This window comes from Notamacropus eugenii, chromosome 1 (assembly GCF_028372415.1).
Source record: "Notamacropus eugenii isolate mMacEug1 chromosome 1, mMacEug1.pri_v2, whole genome shotgun sequence".
In the NCBI taxonomy this organism is placed as follows: Eukaryota; Metazoa; Chordata; class Mammalia; order Diprotodontia; family Macropodidae; genus Notamacropus; species Notamacropus eugenii.
In genome coordinates, this window is record NC_092872.1 from 74566957 (window position 1) to 74589132 (window position 22176).

The 22176-nt window shown below is 39.8% G+C and overlaps 1 protein-coding gene across 20 annotated transcripts in view; it reads right to left on the reverse strand.

Annotated features, from left to right (window-relative positions):
- GKAP1 (G kinase anchoring protein 1) overlaps positions 1–7308 on the reverse strand; it is a 56521-nt gene extending 49213 nt beyond the window's left edge. For 6 of the 20 annotated variants that reach the window (XM_072605494.1, XM_072605476.1, XM_072605500.1 and 3 more), the window contains exons 1-2: positions 6654–6990; positions 6121–6297 (exon numbers count right to left, since the gene is read on the reverse strand). The gene's annotated coding sequence lies outside the window, so the exon portion shown is untranslated. Of the gene's footprint in view, positions 1–769; positions 923–6120; positions 6298–6653 lie in introns of all 20 variants that reach the window. The other 14 variants (XM_072605483.1, XM_072605449.1, XM_072605420.1 and 11 more) reach the window with 6 other exon arrangements.
- Positions 7309–22176: the final 14868 nt, after the last annotated feature.

A 22176-nucleotide genomic window follows, 5' to 3' on the forward strand; every position in this document is an offset into this window, starting at 1 on the left:
GAAAGTACATTTGGATATAGTTCTGAACTGGTACATATGATTGCTAAGTTGCTGATCTTTGAAAAGGTACCGTAAGACTGGAGATAAATGCTGTTCCAATTTTCAAAAGGCAAAGACAATGCAATCTTCAGATTACCAGAACAGTAAACTTGACATTCTTGGCAAAACACTGACATATTAAAGAGATTTGTGAGCATTTTTAGAAAAGGAATCAGTGATCCCTAAGAGCCAAAACAGGTTCATCAAAAATAGACTGAATTTCATTCCTGACAGCATTACTAAACTAGTGGAACAAAGGATTACCATAGACAAGAAATACTACCTATATTTTGGCATAGCATTTGACAAAACTTCTCAATGAAATCATTGTTGAAAAATGTGAGCTAGGTTTAAATAGACCAGATGAAATGAAGTATGTAAAAAACTTGGCAAATCTGTAAAACTTAAAATGCCACCTGTCTCACATTCATAAAGAGTTGCAAGGAGTATTGAGAGGTTAAAAGACTTGCCCAGTCACCAAGTCATCAAGTGTCAGGCAGGATTTGAATTCAGGCTCTCCTTGGCTTTGAGCTAGCTCTCTATTTACACAGACTCTTTTTGCAACATATCAAAATTAATAAGACCAAATTTGGCAAACATTTTTCAACTCTTAACTGGATAAAAACTAAGTAACTACCTATATTCAACAGGTCACTTAATTTATCTACTTGAAAAAAGGAGGGTGATTAAGTTAATGATCTTGGCACATCCATCAAGATAAGCGTTTTACCTGAAATCAGATGTCCAACTGGAAAAATGACTTTCTTTTGTGGTTGAGGTAGTTGTCTGGTAACATCTGTCCATTAAAATTGTTTAGGCCAAAAATCTCTCTTCTATGAATAGGACTCTGTCTTATCTGAGAGTCTGAGAAAATTCCAAGGACCTGGTTGAGGAAATTATTGGCTTTTAAATGTAGGAAGCTTTGTAGCCAGCCCCTGACACATGTAGTCCTCCTTCCATGCCATTTGCTCTATGACTGTGTGAATAAAGGGACCTGCCAGCAGATTTGTGATGTTAGCTTAGAATCCAACTCTTCCAGGTACTAAATTCCTATAGCTGCTTGAGTCTAAAGACATATTTGAAAGTGTAAAGAGAAGTGAGGCTCCTAAACGTTTAACAGAATGTTTAATTGGCCTTCTGTACATTAGAAGTATACTTTTATCATTCTTTAGTCAAGAGCTGAGAATATTATCAATATAGTTACTCAGATCAGTCAACTCTGAATTCCTGAAGTCTAGTAAGGTTCAGTTCATATATCTGGAGAAAATGTGAGATGAGAGAAGGGAGTGTGGGTAGATGAAAGAAGAGATGAAGAGATGCAGGGGAAGTGGTGGGCTGGGTAAATGCCCCTGATGAACATGCTGACTATCTATTTTCCCAGATTCTAAGTTCTTTTCCTTTCCCTATATTACACTGGATAATCAGAAAAAACATACCCAGTTTACCTGAGGTCCCTGCAAAAATACTTTTCCAAGATTCTATACTATGCTCAAGCTTAGGAAAAAAAAGGTTGCTTATAAGCATTGTTGATTTAAACAGCAATATTTGTGTCTTTTGCAGAATCAGTTGAAAACGTTATCCAGTATCCTTTATATAAGAACCCACCTAATAAATTTCTCCATTAGGTCAATGCTAGGGAAAAAATACCTTCAAATAATATGTATATCTTTTTTATCAGAAAATGAGAATGAAGTGCATACATTTCCCATCTTTTCCTTTTTTTCCTTCTTTGCCTGAGATACCAGGAAATTAAGAGCTAAATCCTTGCTCAATTTTTGTAATTCATTCCAGGTACCTGGTAATAATAATTACTTATATACTCCTTTTGACTAGTTTTTGGCCTTTTAAAAATTGTCCTATTTTGTGTGTTTAATTTTATAAAGTAACATATTTTTGAGAAGAAACAAGATATACATTCTAAATATATTGAGGAAATGAAATATTGAAGCAGTTGCCCCAAAACACTCATAAACAAGCGAGTCATTTAAAGATTAAGACCTCCAGCAGATAGTAAACAAAATAATGTGTGCACATACATATTCTTTATTAAAGTTCTAATGATGTGAAAATATTTTCTTAAAAGGTTCTGCCATCGGAATGCATGCTTTGACAAATCCTATACCAAGCTGGAAAGGTACTAATACGCTACATGACTCGTGTCCAGGATCAACCTATGTTCCAATAGTTTTGTTGCCAGAATGTTGGCCATCAGGTGATAACATTTTGTGGCTGCATAAAATCACAAAAAAGTCTATAAAAGTGTAGAATGATAGCAATATGCATCAGTGAAAAGAACGCAAACACTAGTGACATAATGAATCATTTAAATACATAAACATCAATAGTTACAGTCTAAGTCAGTGATGTCAGTTGCCAGCTACACTCTGTAGTAAAGCCTGAACCAGTTTAAAAGGTAATTAGGAAATATTTAATAAAATAAACAAAAACAGAACATAGATAATGTTTGTCTACGTCAATATGTGGCAGAGATCCTTATGTATGGTTTAGTGACCCCTATTTCTTTTTGAGTTTGACACCACTGCTTTAAAAATGAATATTACTGTTTGTAATTACCATTTTATCTTATCATTGAAATATGAAATTCAAGAAGTTGGTAATTTGGGGGTGGTACCACACCCATGTATTTTATTTTCAAGTCTGACATTTTCCTAGAAGCACATTTGCTGGTTGAGGATCTGAAGGGGGGAAAAATTTGCAATGTGGAAAAATATTTAACCTTGCTTCCCAACTAAAATATGCCTCATACACATTATTCGTTCTGTTTAAAGTTTCCCAAGTCAGATGATTTGTTTAAAAACTGATAAAATTTTCAAGTGCTATAGACGCTTCAAGAAATATAAACTGAACACAATATTTTGATTGCAGTCAACGTGCTAAATTTCAATCTAAAACTTTTCATAATTTAAAATGGACTGCAAACTTCACAACTCAATTTTAGAGTTGTTGGTCCAAAGTATTTCCCCAGAGTCACTGCTGGAAATAATTTATTTCCATGTTTCAGATTAAATGATGCCTTGAGGCCCTATAAGGGAAGAAAGGAAGGACATGAATGAACATGTTAGGTAAATGAGGAATAAAATCATGGCAGAAACCATGTAAAAACAACTTTCCTTATGTAGGAGGCATACTTAATCCACAACTAAGTATATTTAAAGTATCAAACAGAAAACTTCAGCTATGGGTGATGGGTTATCCATCTAAGCTCCCAGAAGATGTCAGACTTCTGGAATGGCTCCAAACATAGAGGCCTCCCCCAAATTCTTTGGCAGACAAAGAACTAGCCATTGAACAAATAACAACAAATTCTGCTGAGAAGAGCCAAGACTGCATCTATTACTCGGTGAAAAGTTCAGTGAACTTTGTATAGAAGGGAAAGGTGTGTTGTAATTAGTTGGCAAGTTTTATAAAAAGCCTGGCTTTTCCTGAGTAAAAAAAAGTAACAGAATACCTAAAGAAAAAGAAATAAGGAAAAGTGGCAGATGGCTTAATTAGCCACTGGAAATTAGAACCATAAAGGAGGTGGCAAGCATTGGCCACTTACAACAAGACAAATACCAATTTACACAGAAGAGAGAATATCTGCACAGTCCAGTGGGGTGAACGGTAACCTCCTCTACATCTCTTTATGGCAGAAAAGCCTCTTTAAAGTTGGAAGTAGATGAGATGGATAAGAAAGTATGAGCAGGTGACTTTTTGCTCAGCATCCTTTGAAGATACCAGTGTGCTTCTGCCCAGAAAACATACTAATCAATAAATACAGTTCAACGGTTTGGAGGGATATTAATTTTATTTACAAGCTAAGCACTATTTTGTGACTTATAGGATAGTGCATCATAAACAACATTATAGAACAAGGCCTATCAAAGAAATCAACCTACAATAAAGATCCTGAAGAAAGCAAAAGAATGAAGCATAACAAGATTATATTAACCTTATGAGAAAATGGACCTAGGGATAAGATTTGAAAAGGGCAAGTACAGTATAACACATGTACAACTGAAATTTATCAAAAAACGTTAAGGGTTCATTATGTACACCGAACTGTATCAGACACTAAGGATACAAAGACTAGAATAAACAATCCAAATCAACAAGGAACTTATTTTCTATAGGGGAGATCCAAGAACAAAAGAAAATAAAACCCAAGATACCTTCTTTCTCAACGAACAACTTAGAGGCAATGGAGAAAGGATTTAACCTTGACAATGAACAATCCTGAAGGGTCGAGGTGAAAAAGGAGTGAATTCTAGGAATGGAGTCAGCTTGTTTAAATGCAGAAAAGTGAGGAGAAGGAATGCTGAATTCTGGGACTAGCTACTAGGTACACTTAGACTGGAATACAGAGTACATCAAGGGAAGAAATGTAAGTTAAGGCTGGCATATAAAAGATCAAGTAAGCAGATGGAAAGAGCAAAGAAAAAAGTAAGAACTGACTCTTAGAGATATCAAACGTTCAAACAAACACCACACTAGAGAGGACTATGAATTGGTGAGACCAGCAAACACCTGAGTAGCACTGCTCTACTTCTGCTGAGCACATCACTGAATGTCACCTCACTGTTCTACATTCAAGGAAGATTGTCAGTGTCACAATGTTAGAAAATGCTGGCCCTTAACAAACCTTAAATGCTAGCAATTATTTTTACCTATAGTAACTGAGCTAAGCAAGCCATAGAATTAATAATCCCTCAATCCATCTATATTTAACTTTTGGAATATATTTGGATTATGTCTTATCAATAATTTATTTTCCAGGCTGCTGTGACAAAGGGTCTTTGTGAATTTTGAAGTGCTATAAAATTAGTTATTAATAGACTGAAACATCTAATTGTAGACACATGTTGGAGAAAGTTTAGACGTGAGCAAAGTTACAAAAGAAAGCTAGATATCTACTACGGGTGACTCACAATAAATGAGAAGCATATTTCTGGCTTGTATTTTTATGGCTAAATTCTTCCAACTCCCATGAAGTTCCATCCTGATGTCTCATCACAACGTCAAAGTGACATTAGCCTTTCAAAGGTGAAGCATCCAATCTAGCATGCTTAAAAGATTTGGAAAAGACTTGCTGGAGAAAAACCCACCAAGTAATGAATAACTTTTAACATTTTACGTGGATGGCACTAATTCATTTTTAAAACTCCATTTCCACAAGAAATAAAACAAGAGAAAAGAGCCCTGGACGACTGCAATGAAAAGTGTGGCCCTGAAGAAGAGCTGAGAAAACCTACTTTTCTGTACAGAGATAAGAGACTATGAGTATTGCATACACATGTACACCTTTGCAATCTCTCTTTTTTTGTTTTTCCTTACGAAAGGTAGCTTGTTGGGTAGGGTAAGGAAGGGATAGTTTTAGACATGAAGATGATACCAAAAAAAAGATAAAATTTTTAAATGTTTGAAGAAAAAAATTAGTTAAAACCCCCCAAAAAATTATTTTTAAAAAAATCAGAAGATCAGTATGAAATAAGCTCTGAGGGTCCAATGACCCTTGTCCAGCCTTATTTCCTCTCCTTCCTAGCTGTTTCCCAAATTCAACCACCCTGCCATAATGAATTTGCTCCAACTTCCCCTCACTGGACCTTTCACAACCCCTCTTTTCCTTCAGGAATGCTCAGATGGCATCTTCTGAGGATTTCTCATCCCCCCACCATCCTCTGTACTATATTTATATACATTTCCACCCTGCCCTAGCCTCAAAACCACCTCTTTCAAGGCAGAAACGGTTCCTTTTTGCACTCTTCAGATTTGAGCGCAGTCCCTGGAAAACAGTAGGAGCTCAATAAAGGCTTTCTGGATCAGTACCCTTTCTCAGACCAAGGCTGAGGGATTTAACAAGAGAAAGGGGACGCATGGGGGGAAACAAGAGTTCCTATTAATTTAGGATTGCACGTTTTTAACGGCCCAAAGGCTATATATCAAGTAAGTTTCTTCTGTCCGAGTCCCGTCCAACAACTACTTAGACACTTTGAGGGCATCTGCTATTAAGAGAATGAGACCTGAAGTGTATGAAAGGACACCCAAACCCTGGCAAGATTCTTCCCGGGGCAAAGTCTTTACCCGAGCCCAACTCCCCCAGCCGTGGGAGGCGAACCGCGCGTCGACGAAGAGAGCCACTCTACCTCATTCGGGACTGCGGCGGTGTTAACAGGTGCCCCAATCTCGTCAGCACCGAGCGAGGTCAGGCCGGAACCGGGCCGGACCGGACCGCGGGGCGGCCCGAGGACAAGCCGATACCTGCGGGGAAGACGAGAGTCACACAGCGGCCGGCACTGCCCGGCCGGCACCTGCAGTCGGGAGCCCCCGGGCATCCTCGGGCACGGCGGAGCCCGAGGGGCGGCGCGCCGGGAGGGGGCACCCCCAGGTCAGGGACGCCCGAGCCCCCGCTGGGGGACAGGACAGGAGGAGGCTGAGGGCGGCCTGCGCCGGCCCGCCTCTCCATCCCTGCGGCCAGCTCGGGCCTCGCCCCCGCCCCCGGGGGCTGCCCCAGGCGCCCTTCACCCCAGGCCGAGGGCAAGGCTGCGGGGCCCGAGGGGAGGCGGGTCCTCCCCGCCAGCTCGCCCGGACTCGGCCGAGTCCCTCCTCCAACTCACCGCGTTCCCCTTCTCGGCTCCCCCCACCCCGCCTCCGTCCTCCTCCTCTTCCTCGGCTAGCTGGCCGCGGCGGTGGCTCCTCGGGGCCGGCCGCGCTGGGCGTTGGGTCTCGGGCTCCTCCGTCCACTGGGAGGGGGGGCGGGGGCGCGGGGGAGACGGGAGAGCGCGCGGAGCGCGGCGGCGGCGGCGCGAGACGGTCCGAGTGGGGGGGAGGGGAGGCAGCCGCCGGGGGGGCGGGGGGCGGGGGGCGCCTCTCGGCCCTGCGCGGCACGCGCACTCACTCACCCCAGCTCGCTCTGCGCGCGCCGCGGCGTTTCTCGCAGGGCCGCGGAAGGGTGAAGGGGGTGCTGTATAACGGGCCCCGGGCGCCGGGAAGAGACCGAGCTGCGGAGCCGGGGGCGGGGGGAGGGGGCACAGAAAGGCCCGGGGCGGGTCGAGGGGAGCGGGATTTCACGTGGCGAGGAGGGGAGAAGGGCTCGCTCCCGGCCGCAGGCAGCCCCCGGGTCGCGCTGGACGGACCTGGGGGCGGGGGTGGGGGTGGGGAGCGGAGGGCGGGGCAGGGGGCGGGGCCTCGCGCGCCCCAGCGGGCCGTTTCGGGGTTTGTTTATTTTCTCGGTTGGTTGCGGCGGCGGCGCGTGGGCAGAGGTTCTCAAGTGACGTGAGCGGCTGGAGTTGGGGGAGAAAACCAGAACCACCTGCTGGAGAAGGGGAGCTACGGGGGCCCGGCAGGGTCGAAATAACTCACCGAGACGGCGTCGCCGCTGCCGGGGGTGGTGGGGCCGAGAGGTCGAAGGGCCTGGGAGCGTGCGGTAGCGGGGTCTGAGCGGGGCCGGGCTCGCCGGCCTGGGGTGCCCGCGGGCTGCTGAGGAAGTGAGACCAGGGGGGCGGGATCCAGGGGCTCGTGGACCCCAGAAACTGCCCCGGGGGCCGAGGGCCGGGCGTCTGGCGTCTGCCGAAGATCCAGATAGCGTCGGATCATTAAGCAGGTCACCCTTTAAACGGGCAAACGTTGCCAGTTATGCCCGCTGTCACGCTACCTCCGAAAACAGCTTTTCACGTATTCCTGCGAGCCTGAAGCCTCTTGCAGCGAAGCGAATAGGGCGCTGGGTTCAAGATTTGGCCTCAGACTAGCTGTATGAGCCAGGGCAAGTCAGTTAGCCTCTGTCAGCCTCAGTTTCCCCGGGGGGGATAATAGCAGCCTCTACCTTTGCAGGGTTATTGTAAGGATCCACTGAGATACTTGTTTAAAAAGAAGCTCAGCACAAGTGCCTTGCACATTAGTAGGAGCGGTATCAATCATCCTCTTCCCTATAAAACCAGTATCTCCAATTTAGGCTTTATTAAGCCTGTGTGATCTTTGAGATTATGCGGGATCAGGTCCGAAGCGCCTGGTCCTCCTTGACCCAGTAAGCTCCAATTCAGCGTCTGAAACTGAATCGATCATATTTCCTTTCGACGGTATTACCATTCTCCTAGGTTAACCTTTCATTCTTCATGTATCTTGTCTACCCTTTGCCAAGTCTTGTCTCAACTCCATCACATAGCTTTTGCTTCTGTAGTGAGGGAGGAAGGGGGAGTTACTGATGTGAGCCCAGAAAGTCAGGAGCAGATAGAGAGAGGATGTGTTCATGGGTTAACCTAATTGCAAAAAATAAAATCAACCTTTCCTGTTCTTTGTTTTGTTTCTTACAAAGTGTGAACTGCATTGGTAGGCTGCAGATTGGCTGTGCCTGTGTGGCTTTTAAAAAGCTATCTGCCAGCCCCACGAGTCCAGAGTTAAGCTAGAGAGAAGACCACATCCAGCATGCTTTGGAGGACCAGGGAGAGGCAGGTGCCACAAGAAGGGCTCTTTTCCCAGAGAGGAGCTGCGAATGTGTGCTTTGCTATCACTGTCCTCTGAAGTCGTGCCTGAGGTTTTCACCGGCTGCTCCTGGGAGAGTGAATGCACCTCCTTTATGAGGAAGTGGATACTTTGTAGCTGTTCTGACTGCCATTAGTAAATTGCTATTAAAGATGAGCTCGCTGATGGAGGCTCTTCCGAGCTATAGTTTTGGGAGTGAAGATCCAGAGGGTCATTTAGAACCCTGCAGATATTCACCTTCCCCCACACACCCCCAGGGCTTCCAATGTACAGATTTTTGAGTGCTAAAGTAGGGAGGTAGGTCCAAAGGCGGACTCCACTTTAAGTGTCCCCCTTTACACTTCCTGTCATCCTTGATCACACATTCATACCAACTCTAACCTGACTTCTGTGCCTCAAATTTATCAACAAACATTTAATTAGCACCTATTACGTGACAAGTGCTGTACTAGGTGCTAGAGATACCAAAACAGAAATTAAACATTCTCTGTCCTCAAGGAGTTTGTATTTTATTGAGGGAAACTTTCACACACATACACACATCTACATATATAATAAACATGTGAGGGGGCAGGTACTATCAACAAGTGTTTATTAAGCCCATACTATGTGCTAGTCAGCAAGGATACAAAAACAAAAATGAAGCTTCCTGTCCTCAAGGCCCTCAGTTGCTATCGTGGAAGGCAGCATACATTCTAAAGTATTTGCAAAATAAAATCAAAGTCATGTGGAAAGGAAAGGTCACTAGCAGCAATTAGGGAAATCAGAAAAGGCTTCATGAAGAAAGTGGCACTTAAACTGAATTTTGAGGGAAATGAGGGACTCCATTCTGGGCAAGAGCAGCCGCCAGCGTAAAGTCATAAATGTGGGCCATGGAGCAATGGCAAGAAGGCCAGTTTGACTGGACCACAAACTAGGAGAAAGGGAGAAATGGAGAATGAGGCTGGACAGGCCGTTGGAGCCAAGTTGTGAAGGACTTTAAATGCCAAAGGGGTTTATAGTTGAATCTAGAGATAATAGGGAACCACATACGGTCAGACATGCTTTAGATTAATTCTCTAGCAACCGTGTGGAGGATGGATTGGAGAGAGGAATGACTGGATGCAAGAGATCAATGAGGATACAGTTGCAGTAGTCCAGAAGAGAGGTAAGGGGAGCTTGTGGTGTCTGGAGAGAGTAGACAGATGGGAGACACTTAGCTACTCTGACTCTATGAGGTAAAGGAAACAAGTAAGTAGAGATTTTTGAAGTTGCAGACCTGGGTGACTGGAATGATAGTTGTACTCTCTACAGAAATAGGGGAATTTGGAAAAGAGGTGGGTTTAGGGGAAAATATAATGGATTTGGCATTGGACATTCAGTTTTTGTACTACAGTCATTTGTACTGTCTGCAGGACACGCAGTTAGAAATGGCCAGTACACAGTTGGTAATATAACACTAGCAGTCAGGAAAGAAATAAGGTCAGATATAAAGATCCTGGAATTATCTGCATAAATATGGTCATTAAACCCATTTTTCCAACTCTGCATATGTCTGACCACATTCTTCCACCCAAACAGTGGCTCTCCGTTGTGTGCAGGCTAAAAATGCTAGCTTCTTAGGCTGGCATTCAAGGCCTTCTGCAGTCTGGCACTTGCCACTCTTTTCAGCCTCATTTCACACTACTGCCCTTTAACTAAACTGGGCTTGCTTGCAGGATTTTGGTGAACATCAAATGAAACAATATATTTTTGACATTGCTTTACAGACCTTAATATGCGACATAAAAACTAGTTACTATCATTGTTATCGTTACTTTTGTCCTGGCTTTTTTTCCCCTCCCTCACATGCTAGGAAACAATTTCTGCAAATTATCAGACTGAAATTCTTCTCATTCCTTCAAGGCCTAGTTTCCCATATTACTGATTTTTCTTAACCATACCTCCTGTCAAAATTTTTTTGGCCACTGCCCTTTCTGGGTGATTTTAAGGGATTAGAAATAATCTGATCAGTAAATTTGAATTTAAGTGTTAATGAGCAGTAATGGCTTATTGTGTTATTCTTCCCACATAATAAAAGGATTTTAACAGGTTTTTATCATTTCAAACATTTGAGGCAAAAATTTCTGGAGCCTCATCAGTACAGGCAGCTGCCATCCCTCCATATATTATTATGTGACGGAAAAAAATGCAAATATGTAGCCTAAATAGGACAAAAGTATGTTACAAGAGCCAGACTTCCTTATCCTTTGGTTTGAGGTTCATTTATAAGCTTCATATTCTCTTTATTTCACTGTCACTACCTAGAGAGCAAAAGTACTAGCGATTTTAGGTCTGCCATATAAATATAAATGATTAAAAACCCAAGCTGGAGATCAAAATAGCAGCAAAAGTGGGTTGATCAAAAATGTTAGTTATAAAATAGAAAACAAGACTGCCAGAAGGCTAGAAAGTGGCATAGAAATATGAATTATTCTAATCCGATTCTTACATAGTTTTGTAAGTAGTTTCCTCATCTGGATTACTAATAGCACCTACCTCCCAATGTGAGGATCGAAGGAGATAATATTTGTAAAGTGCTTATCATACTACCTGGTACACTGTAGTACTGTATAAATGTTAACTATCATCATTATTGTTATTATTAAACATAAATGTTGGGAACTAAAAAAAAGACAAAGATGAAGCATTAAAGTTGTACATCCACGGTTTTTAGGATGCCATAAACTAATAACAATTTATATTAAGCATTTAAGTTTTAAGAAACAGACCATTGTTTTAAGCAGTAATTATTCTTTATTAGGGTTTTTTGCACACAGAACTGCAAATTTACTATGCACAACTTGCTATTCCATTCAAATATACAACAAAATTATGTAAATTTCTTTTTTTCCTTTTTTTTCTCCCCCCACAAGATGGCTACCATTAAACACAAATAGGTATGTGTATGTCAAATTATTCTACGGATACTTTATCAGTTCTTTCTCTGGATGCAAATAACATCTTTATATGTTCTTCGTAGTTAATTTGGGTATTTATAATAATCAAAATAACTTGTTCACTCAAGTCGTTCTTAAAACAATATTGTTACGGTATACAATATTCTCGGTTCTGCCCATTTTGCTCTTCATTACTTTGTGCAAGTCTTTCCATGTTTTTCTAGGAGCATTGAGCTCATCATTTCTTATTGCACAGTAGTATTCCATCACAATCTAATCTAATACCACAACTTGTTCAGCCATTTCCCAATTGATGGACATTCCTGCAATTTCTTGTTCTTTGCCACCATGAAGAAAGCTGCTATAAACATTTTAGAACATATAGGCTTTTTACCTTTTTCCCTAATCATCTTTGGAAATAGGCCTAATAATGGTATTACTAGTCAAAGGGTATACATAGTTTCATAATCTTTGGGCATAATTCCAGATTGTTCTCCAAAATGGTTGGATTAGTTCACAATTCCACCAACAGTGAATCAATATCCCAATTTTTTCACATTTCCCTCCAACATTTGCTGCTTTCCCCTTCAATCATTTTAGCCAATATGCTAAGTGTAAAATATCTCAAGGTTGTTTTAATTTGCATTTCTCTAATCGGTAATGATTTAGAGCATTTTTTTCATATAACTGTAAATTGTTTTAATTTCTTCATTGGAAAACTGCCTGTTCACATCTTTTGGCCATTTATCAACTAGGGAACAACTCATACTCTTATAGATTTGAAAAAGTTCTTTATATATTTTAGATGTGAGACCTTTAATAAACTGTCTATAAAATTTTTTCCCCAATTTTCTGCTTTCCTTCTGATAGTGGCCACATTTGTTTTATTTGTACAAAACTTTTTTAATTTAATGTAATTGAAATTATCCATTTTATGCCTAACTTTGCTCTCTCTCTTGTTTATTCACTTATCCATAAGTCTGGTAAGTAATATGTTCCATGTTCTTCTAATTTTATTGTAATATGTCTCTTTATATTTAGGTCATGTATCCATTTTTCCTTTATCTTAGTAAATGTTTTAAGATAACTGGTCTATGCTCGTTTTCTGCCACATTACTTTCCAGAATTTTTTTAACCAAATAATGAATTCTTATTCCCAAAGTCTTATTCTATAAATTAAAATTATCATTTTGAGAATTAAGTCTTAATTCTTAAGTTTTTAGTGTTTTTAAAGTATTTTCAATTCAAGAAACTTTGATGTATGTACTACCCATCTCAAGTTTTTTAGAGGTCTAATCCAAAAGCCTCATTTTATTTTTAAATTTTTTTTTTACACTACAGTAATTTCCAAGTATATTCCAGGGATCTATCACTTTAAAAAAAAGCAAAGATTTTTAAAAGAAATATAAGAAAAGCAGTTCATCAAAACCAACTAATACTTCAGGCATGTCTGACAGGATGTGCAATATTCCACACCCTTAATTTTACAAATGAAGAAACTTTAGTAAATTTTAAAAGTACAATAAAACCCCAAATTTTCTATTCTTTTTTTGTTCTAGATTCATAACTGACTGCTGCTAAAATATCAGTATTTTTAATGCTTACCTACCATTCCAAATTCTTGCCTGTTCTCAGCAGGCAGACACAGTATTTTTATACACTTATTTATCTGGATTACAAAGAATCCATTTTGGAATTTCGAATTTAATTGGGGAGGAGGATGGAGTCTGGGTCTTCCTCTTTCACCCAGGCTGGAAGTGCTGCTGTTGCCACTGGAGATCAGTGGAAAGCCTTGACCTTCTTTTCGGACCTAGGCTGGTGTGCCCCTTCTCCCAAGGGTCCCCATCAAGCCCCAGGACTTAGTACCACCTCCACCCCCCATTCACTTTAGCCCTCTGGGAGCTCAAGAAATTTCCACCACTCAGCCTTGCAAGCCTTTTCTACCATGCCTGGCTTATTTTTTTAATAAAGTTTTATTACATTTAAATCATTTAGAAAAATAGTTTTTAAAAATGCATAGTATAGACTCAAATAGGCTAACAAAGTGTTGCCTTAGAGTTCCTGCTAATTAATAAATAGGAACAAGGACTGAATAATGAGTATTTATGCTTTTCGTACGTAAAGAATACTTCTGAAGGTATTGAAGGTGCTTGAAAAGTTTGTATCCCTTGAATATTTTAAGTAATTCTCCAGAAATCTTTTTTTACAGTAATAATTTATACTATTTCTGAAGAGTTTGTTAAACAAAGTAAACTTCAGCCCAACTCCCAACTTTATTATAGGCATGGGGATAGAGACTGCATTTGGGATAATGGGTATAAGGAGCTCCTCTGTGAAAAAGTTCCTCTAACAAGGCACTCTCAGTTAAATTGTCAAGGATACTTTAATGTGGCTTTACTATATCATCATTCTTGCAAATAAATCTTTGGTTGATTTGTGTAGAACAATTTTGTAGTAAACGCTAAATAAAACCCATTTTGTGAACAGAAAAATTGAGGCATGGAGGACTTTTTTTCTATATATTTTTCAGTTAAATGGGAAAGGTAGCATTTGAAAGACTTGGGAATTGAATCTAGAAATGATAATAACAGCTCATATTTATATACTGTTTTACAGTATATTCTGCTTTTCTCATAACTACCCTGTGAATGACCAGCAAAAAAGTGAAAACTTCCTTGAAGCCACTGATTTTTGTAAATCATTTGTAAAAATAGCAGTTGTCATATTGAATTTATTCACACAAGTTTGTATATAGACACAGCTTAAGTGCCTTGACAAAGAACTTCATTCATCCAACACACATTTAAGTGCCTCCTATGTGCCTTTCACTGTGCTAGACAAAGGGGATATAAAGGCAAAAAGCTAAAATATTTCCAGCAGTGGCTTTAGGAAAATGCTTTGGACCCAATAACTCTGAAACTGAGCTGTGAAATTTGAAGTTCCTTTTGAATAATAAATAATTCTAACATTTAAAATGTAGCAGATTGACAACAATCAAACTTCTGTCTTCACTTTTTAATACTTGTAGTACCTGGAACAATTATAAGGTCTTACTAGTTTTAAATAACTTGTTAAACTTCAATCAGAATGAATGCAAATGAAGCAGATTTTAGTTTGGATGCAAATTTAGGTATTTTCTACATTATAATTTTTTTCCCTCTGCAGATTATCAAACCAAAAATCTTTATGACGCACATTTCTGGGAAAACTTAAACCTTGAAAATAGATAGTACATCAGGGTCATCCTGCCTCCAGTTATTATTCCTTGATTTTCTTAATATACTGCAGTGATGTTTAAAGGGTTGTTTTATGAATTGCTGTGGTCAAAATTTTTCATCACCTGATGACGAACTCATCTGAACTGGGGTTGATCCCTGGACAAACGGCACCTACTCCACTAATGTTCATTGAGTTTGGTGTAAAATCTGCCATGTATTCTGATGGTATAACCTTTCGAGAAACTATTTTTGCATATTACAACTTTAATGGAAAGCAATAGATAATTGCTGTTCTGTATCTTCTGGAAGGCTTAGTCTTCAAGTTACTCATTTGGTTATAAGTATTCTGGGCAGTCGTTTCTATGTTTTATTTCTTGTTTATTTAGGATTTACATCGTTTCTTCTAAAAATGTTTATAAAATTATATAAAACAAGACAATTAAAAAATAATATTAATTAAAAGGAGCATGTAAGTACGTGTTAACAGGTATATGGAATGAGTTTACATTCTATTGTGGGGAACACATACAAAGAAGTACAGATAAATATAAAATAATGAAGTGAGGGGAAGAAGTCCACTAGGAACCGGAGTAATCGGCAGAGACCTTGTGTAGGAGTTGGCACTTGAGCTGAAGCTAGAGATTCTAAAATATGGAGGTGAATAAGGAATACATCTCAGACAGAGAAAATAAACTGCAGAAGTTCCAAGGCAGGAGACAGAATATCATATATGGGGGCTGAAAGCTGGAAAGTAAGCCAAGGCACCTGGAGCATACTGGTGGGGAGAGCAATATGCGCTAAGCCTGCATAGGTAGGCTGGAGCTAGCTTGTGAAGGGCTTTAAATACCAAATGGAGGAGTTGGTATTTTGCCCTGAAGAGCAAGTCCATGGAGCTTTCTGAGCCATGGAGTGATGTGGTCGGAAGTGTGCTTTAAGACCAATTAAGCAAAGAGAAGAGACTTGGAGGCACAGACACCAATTAGGAATACCCTTTACCATCAATTAAAGAAATTCCTATTACAGGGTCCATTCTTAGGGGAAAAAGCCTGAGAAGCAACTGGATGATTCAAAGCACCAGTTTTAAAATGCGCTTCCATCTGTGATAGCCCAGGTAAGGAGGATGTTAATTACTACTGGGCCCAGTAGGCAAAGATGGATTAGACATGATTTCAGTGCTGTAAGAAAATTTGTTATATGTAACTTTTATGTGTATATGTGTTGTTCTAAACAAAAAGTCCATTTAAAAATTCGGTTCAATTTTTTAAAAAGAGTAGACTCCAAGTCTGTGTTTCTGAGCACTGTGCTAAGCTCCAGAGAGAAGGAAAAGTTTAGGAATTATCCTATCCCTATCCTCTTGGAGCTTGAAGCTTAGTAGGGGGTAGATGCAGGATAGAACCAGTTTGTTAGTTAAGTGGTATAGTGGCTAGAATGCTGGCCTTGGGAGTCAGAATAACTTCAGTCAAATCCTGCTTCATACGTTTATTAGCTTAGTGATCCTAGCGATCCTAGGCACAGTCATTTAACCTCTCCAAGTTTCAGTTTCCTCATCTGGAAAATGGGTATAATAGGTTGTAATGAAGAAAAAATGAAATAATAAGGGGTAAAGAGCTTTGCAAACTTAGGGTGCTGTATGTCAGCTATTATAGTCTTCATAGATCTTTGTACATGCACAAGTAGTGACTAGGCATTTTTCACAGGCCTATAAAATGCTTCAATTTTGGTATAGGCAAAACCCCACATTGAATATACTTACAACACATCAGTTTTGAGATACACTACTTTGCTGCTAAGATTTCTAGCAATCTTATGTTACATGGAAAGTCAACATATGTTACTATTAATTATATTAAATTTATTAATAGTAATAATTTTACACTAAAGTCTGACTTCCATGCCTTGTCATGATATTGAGGTGGAGTGGGAGAGAATAAGTATTTCTTACGTGCCTACTATGCTCCAGGCACTGTGCTAAGCTCTTTACAAATACTATCTCATTTGATAGAGTAGTTCTGATGAGTATCAGTTGAGAGAATGTCTCCATCTTCAAAATCTTTGTACATGTTCCCTTGATCCCATCTCCTTCAGCAGACTGACTGCTTATTCTATCATTCCCCCTCTCTAATCTTCAATCTCTGCCTATGTACTGGTTATATCCCAGCGTCCTACAAAGCATATCTCCCTTATCCTTAATAAAAGAAAAATCCACTTGATTATACCATACCTGTGGCTATCACCCCATACATATTGTCTCCTTTTTGGCTAAACTCCTAGAGAAAATCCTTTGCAATTGGTGCTTGTATGTATTCTGCTACTTGAATCTAAATTTTTTTCAGTATAACTTTCAACCTCAAAGTTTGATTGAAATTGCTGTCTCCAAAACAACCAACAATCCAGTGTAATGGCCTTTTCTTACTCCTCATCCTTCACTATCAATCATCCTGCTCCTGGGTAGTCTCTCCTGTTTTTTCATGCCATTGCTGCCTTCTGGTTCTCCCTCTGTCTGACTATTCCTTCTCATTCTGCTTTCCTGGATCCTAGAACCTTCTTGTCTTCTTCTCTTTCCTCCCCTCCCTTTCTCCCATTTCTTCTCTTCTCGCTTCTTCTGCCTCTCTACTCTACTCTCTACTTAAGTGATCTCATTAGCTCCCGTGGAATCAACTGTTATCTTTATAAAGATGATTTTCAGAGCTTCATATTTCCAGAGCTTCATATTTCCAGCTCTAATCTGTCTCCATACTTTGTCTCACTGTAATGTTGATTAGAGAGTTAAGGATCTTCCCCACCCATTAATGGGCCTGCCCATTAAGGGAAACGTAATTAGGTGAGGCCCATACATTTTGTTACTTTCTAATGAGGCACTGGTTCTCAAGGACTGTGATACTCTCTAGCTCTGAAAAGTTTGTATATACTCTGAGGTGAGGTTTTGTTTTGGGGCTTACTCATTGGAAGTGTTGGTTTGGCCAGATGAGACTCTGGGTAGCAGCTAAGGGGCCCTTAAAAACCTAGATGCTGGTGCTTCACTCTCTGGTATTTATGTTTGTATGGTCAGATAATATGTATGGCTTATAGTCAGATAGTTGGAAGGCCTGTTTGTTGGTCTTTATTTCTCTATATTTTCTCTGAAGTTCAGGGTGCTGACTTTTCCCCCTAATCTAAGTGAATGATATATATGCTTGATTAAAGTAGATTGTTGACTCCTCAAAAACTGTTTTCCTTTTAGAAAAGTAGATCTGAGAACCTGTACAGCAGGTCCTCCTACGTATGCCAGGGTCCTTGCTATTACACTCACATCACCAACTATCTCTTGGACATTTTGAACGTGAAAGGGAATCTAAATTTAACATGTCCAAAAGAAAAAAGTCATTAGCTTTTCACTCAAACTGTCTCCTCTCACTCCATATATCCAATCTGTAGCTAAGTTTTGTTTGTACCTTCTCTCGCTCTCTTAGTCATGTCCTTTACTCACACTCATACTCTGGGGCAGGCCCTCATGATCTCACTCCTGGACTATTTCAGTAACCTGCTGGTTGGCTTCCCTGCTACAATTTCCTCCCATTCTAGTAAATCCTCCACTCCAGCTATCCAAGTGATCTTCCTAATGCACAAGGTCTGACCTTCTCCTACCAGTCAGTAAGCTTCAGTGGCTCCTTATGAATGCTAGGATGATATATAAAATATTCCTTGACCACAACCTGGCCTCTTCTTACTTTTCTCTCCTCCATGACCTCCATGATCCAAGGACATTGGTCTTCTTGCTGTTCCTTACCTGTTTGACTTGTCACTGTCTCCCACACTTGGCAGGCTCTCCCCCCTTACCTCTGCCTCCTGGCTTCCTTTACGATTCAGCTGAAATCCTACTTTTTGCAGAGGCCTATGCCAGTGCCCTCATCGATAGTACCTTCCTTCTGGCATTGCCTCCTATTTATTTACGCGCTAGGTATTTTACATGTAAACAGCTGTTTGGGTATACATGTAAATAGAATGTTATGAGCTCCTTAAGCAGCTGGTGTTTTTTACTTTCTCTGGAACCCTAGTGCTTAGCACAGTCCCTAGCATATATAGTAAGCATATAAGTATATTTGTTAATTGATTGATCACTGGCTTCAAGAATATTTGATAGGTTTTTTTAAATTACCCAAATTCATTATTTATATATTGTTTAAAAGTATTCAAAGTGCTTCTCTCATAGTACCTCAGTGATATATGTATCCTACTATGTTGAGTTGCTATGTTGCAGGGGCTGTAAATATGAATGACATGGCTTTTGTTCTCTTGGAGTTTTTAGTTCTGTAATATCATAGGCTATGTATCAGCATAACTTTTTATCTGACTTAGCTTCTTTAGCATCCCACCTTGAAATAATTTGTGCTTTCATCAATATTTGAATCTTGGGTGAGTTTACATAGATTATTAAGTTGTAATAGCAGTACACCAAACATCAGGAAATTAATTTTCAAAAAAATCAAATATGTGGATTAGGTGTTTTTATACAGTGCTCTTTGTGTATAGTAGATCAGCAGCTCTTAAAAGTATGATATGGGGACCCTTGGGGGTCCCTGAGATTCTTTTCAGTGCCTCCAGTAGATCAAAATTATTTTCATAGTAATACCAAGACATTTTAATTTCTAGTATGGTAAACATCAATAGAATAACCCATATAAAACTAAAGCTCTTTGGTGTCTTGAGTAATTTTTAAGAGTATTGGGTATCTAACACTCTTAATACTCTCTGGTCTTGCAACCAAACTGCTACAATGAACAATTAAACTGAATTGACTTAAAAGCAGAAAATACTATACTTGTAGAGATAGGGATAGAGACTGGACCTTTGATATAATTCCCATATGAAGAAATTTGCTCTACTAGTGAAGTTCATCACCATATTTAAAGCTTAAAGTTTTACTTGCCTAGCCCTAAAATACTGAGGTTAAATGTGTGTGTTACAGCCAACATATGGCTGGTTGTTGTTGTCACCTTGTTGAAGCACACCTCGGTGTCCTTCGTCACCAAGGAAGACCACATCATCAGAGAAATAATGACGTGACTTGCACTTGACTTTGTTTTGAATGAGGGAGGGCTGTGCAGGTCACCAGCCTCACTTCTCCTCCAGAGCCATCTGAATCCAGTGACCAGATACTCATCAGGATGACTGGAGATGACCCAGGATGCAATGGGAGACCTTGGCCTTTTTAGGCTAAGGCCTTTTCAGGTACTCACTTAGAGTGAGGTAACGCCCATTCAGTGAATAGGCCTCTATAAGAAGTAGTCAGGGAATGGCCCTTTTAATGAGAAAAAGAAAAAAACCAAGTCAAGCTGGGAGAGAAAGAGAAACAGTTACTATTGACAATCACTGTAAGCCAGGAGGGTCGATAAAACAGGCATTAAGTTGAGCTTGAGCAAGGACCTATTGTTGTCCAAAGTATGGACTTCAGAGTGCACTGGATGTAAGGTTTTAGGAAAGAAAGAAAGGAAGGAAGGAAGGAAGGGAGAAAGAAGGAAACAAAGGAAGAAAGAAGGAAGGAAGGAGGGAAGGAAAGAAAGAAGGGAAAAAAGAAGGAAAGGAGGAAAGAAAGAAAGAAATCTAGCCAGTAAACCTCAAATTAACTGGGCAGCCTCTGGCCATCCAAATTTACCTTCCTTTGGAGAGAAGAAGGAAGGGGAGAGAGAGACAGAAGGGAGAGGATGAGCTGAGTTACTCAGCTAGCTGGGTCCCCACTCAGACAATGCAGTCTACTCATAGGTTGTGTTCGAAGACCACGACAGCAGAGAAATGATGACATGACTTGCACTTGATTTTGTTTTGAGTGAGAGAGGGCTATGCAGGTCACCAGCCTCACAACCTATGGCAAAGGAAGCACTTATATCCAAGTCTTCCTGATTTGGAGGCCAGATTTCTGTCCACTAAATCATACTGCCTCTCACCATGATTGTAATGTTTTAAAACTGAAATTTAAAGTTATCAAATTATGGGGAGAAGGATTATATCCTAATTAGATATAACAAAATAATATGAACATATGGAACTTGCTGAAAAGCAAATTTTGTGCTGTTTGTGGGAAGCATAATTCTTCAACTACCAGTATTTATTCTTCACAAGATTCACAGGCTGTTTTTCTATCATGTAGAAAAGATAATACATATCTTTGGTTTAGCAGTGTTAGCACCAGTCCTGAAAGATAATTTTTGGGAGGCCGGGGGTATTATGACTTGGTCAATCAAGCTTTTGTCCAAAGAGGTGGTGCCATGCACTCTAGGCTGTTTTAGATTGTCTTGGGGGTGCTAATTAGGTTTGTAATAAATTTGAAAACTAAATATATTTGGGGCTTCTAGTAGGGACTACTAGAGTGGAGCGAGTGCTGAGTCTACAGTCAGGAAGACAGTTTAAATGTGGCCTCAGACACTTACTAGCTTTGTGACCCTTGGCAAGTCAGCTAACCTCTGTTTGCCTTAATTTACTGGAGAAGGAAATGGCAAACCACTTCAGTATCTTTGCCAAGAAAACCCCATAGACAACATAGCCTGCAAGTCACGGAGAGTTGGACAACACTGAATGACTGAACAGCCGCCAGGACTACTTCATTGCTCTCTTTTGAATCGTGATGGTGGCATTCTCCCACATGACTTATTAGCTCACAATACATTAGAATACTTCTGAAAGTGTGTTCCGTTACCTTTCACATCTTTTGGCTCTTATGGACACTGATACTTTTTCTGTGGCAATGATGAAATTAAGGCAAGGTATTTCTCACTGTTGGTAATTATTTGAATCTATTAATGGAAACATCCTTCATGCTGTATGTTTATAAAGAAGACACCATTTTAGTAACATCAGAATTAATTTTAATGCTTCATATTTATGGTATGTATCTCAGGAAACCTATGTCTCTATAATGATAATTGACTTTTGGTAGCACAAACCTGAAACAAAGCTACTTACTATTTTACTCAAGTTTTTAGGATACAAATCTTCAATTTTAGGCAGCTCTTCAACAGCTCTTGGGTAACTGAATCACCTAAATTTAAGCTCCTGTTGAATAAATAGAAAGAAGTACAGATAATTCAATTCAATAAACTAATATTGTGCCTAATATGTGTGAGGAACAATGCTAAGTTACCCAAGCTGCCTCTAAAAATTAATGATAATAGAAAATTAAATGATAAAAATATAAAATGCTTTTCCTGATTGCCCTACAGAGCTAATTTTATTCTCAGTTTAAACAATGATTATCTTAGATATTGTTCATCTGTAACCAACAACTTTAATTTACCTTCACTTAGTTGAACAAAGAGGGCATGCCATAGCCAGAGGCGAACAGTCAGAATCACGATGAAGGAAGACCAGATGATCCCTTCACTCTCAATCCATGTAAAGAAGTAAGTGCAAAAAAAAAAAAAATTCATAAGATCTTTAGAGTAAGTTTTTTTTTGCTGTTTTTATGTTCCTCCCAAAATTCACCTGCAACTTCCCAGAAAACAGGAAAAGTTCTTCCCAGTGGTGCTGAACAAACCAAAACAAAATGAATTTTC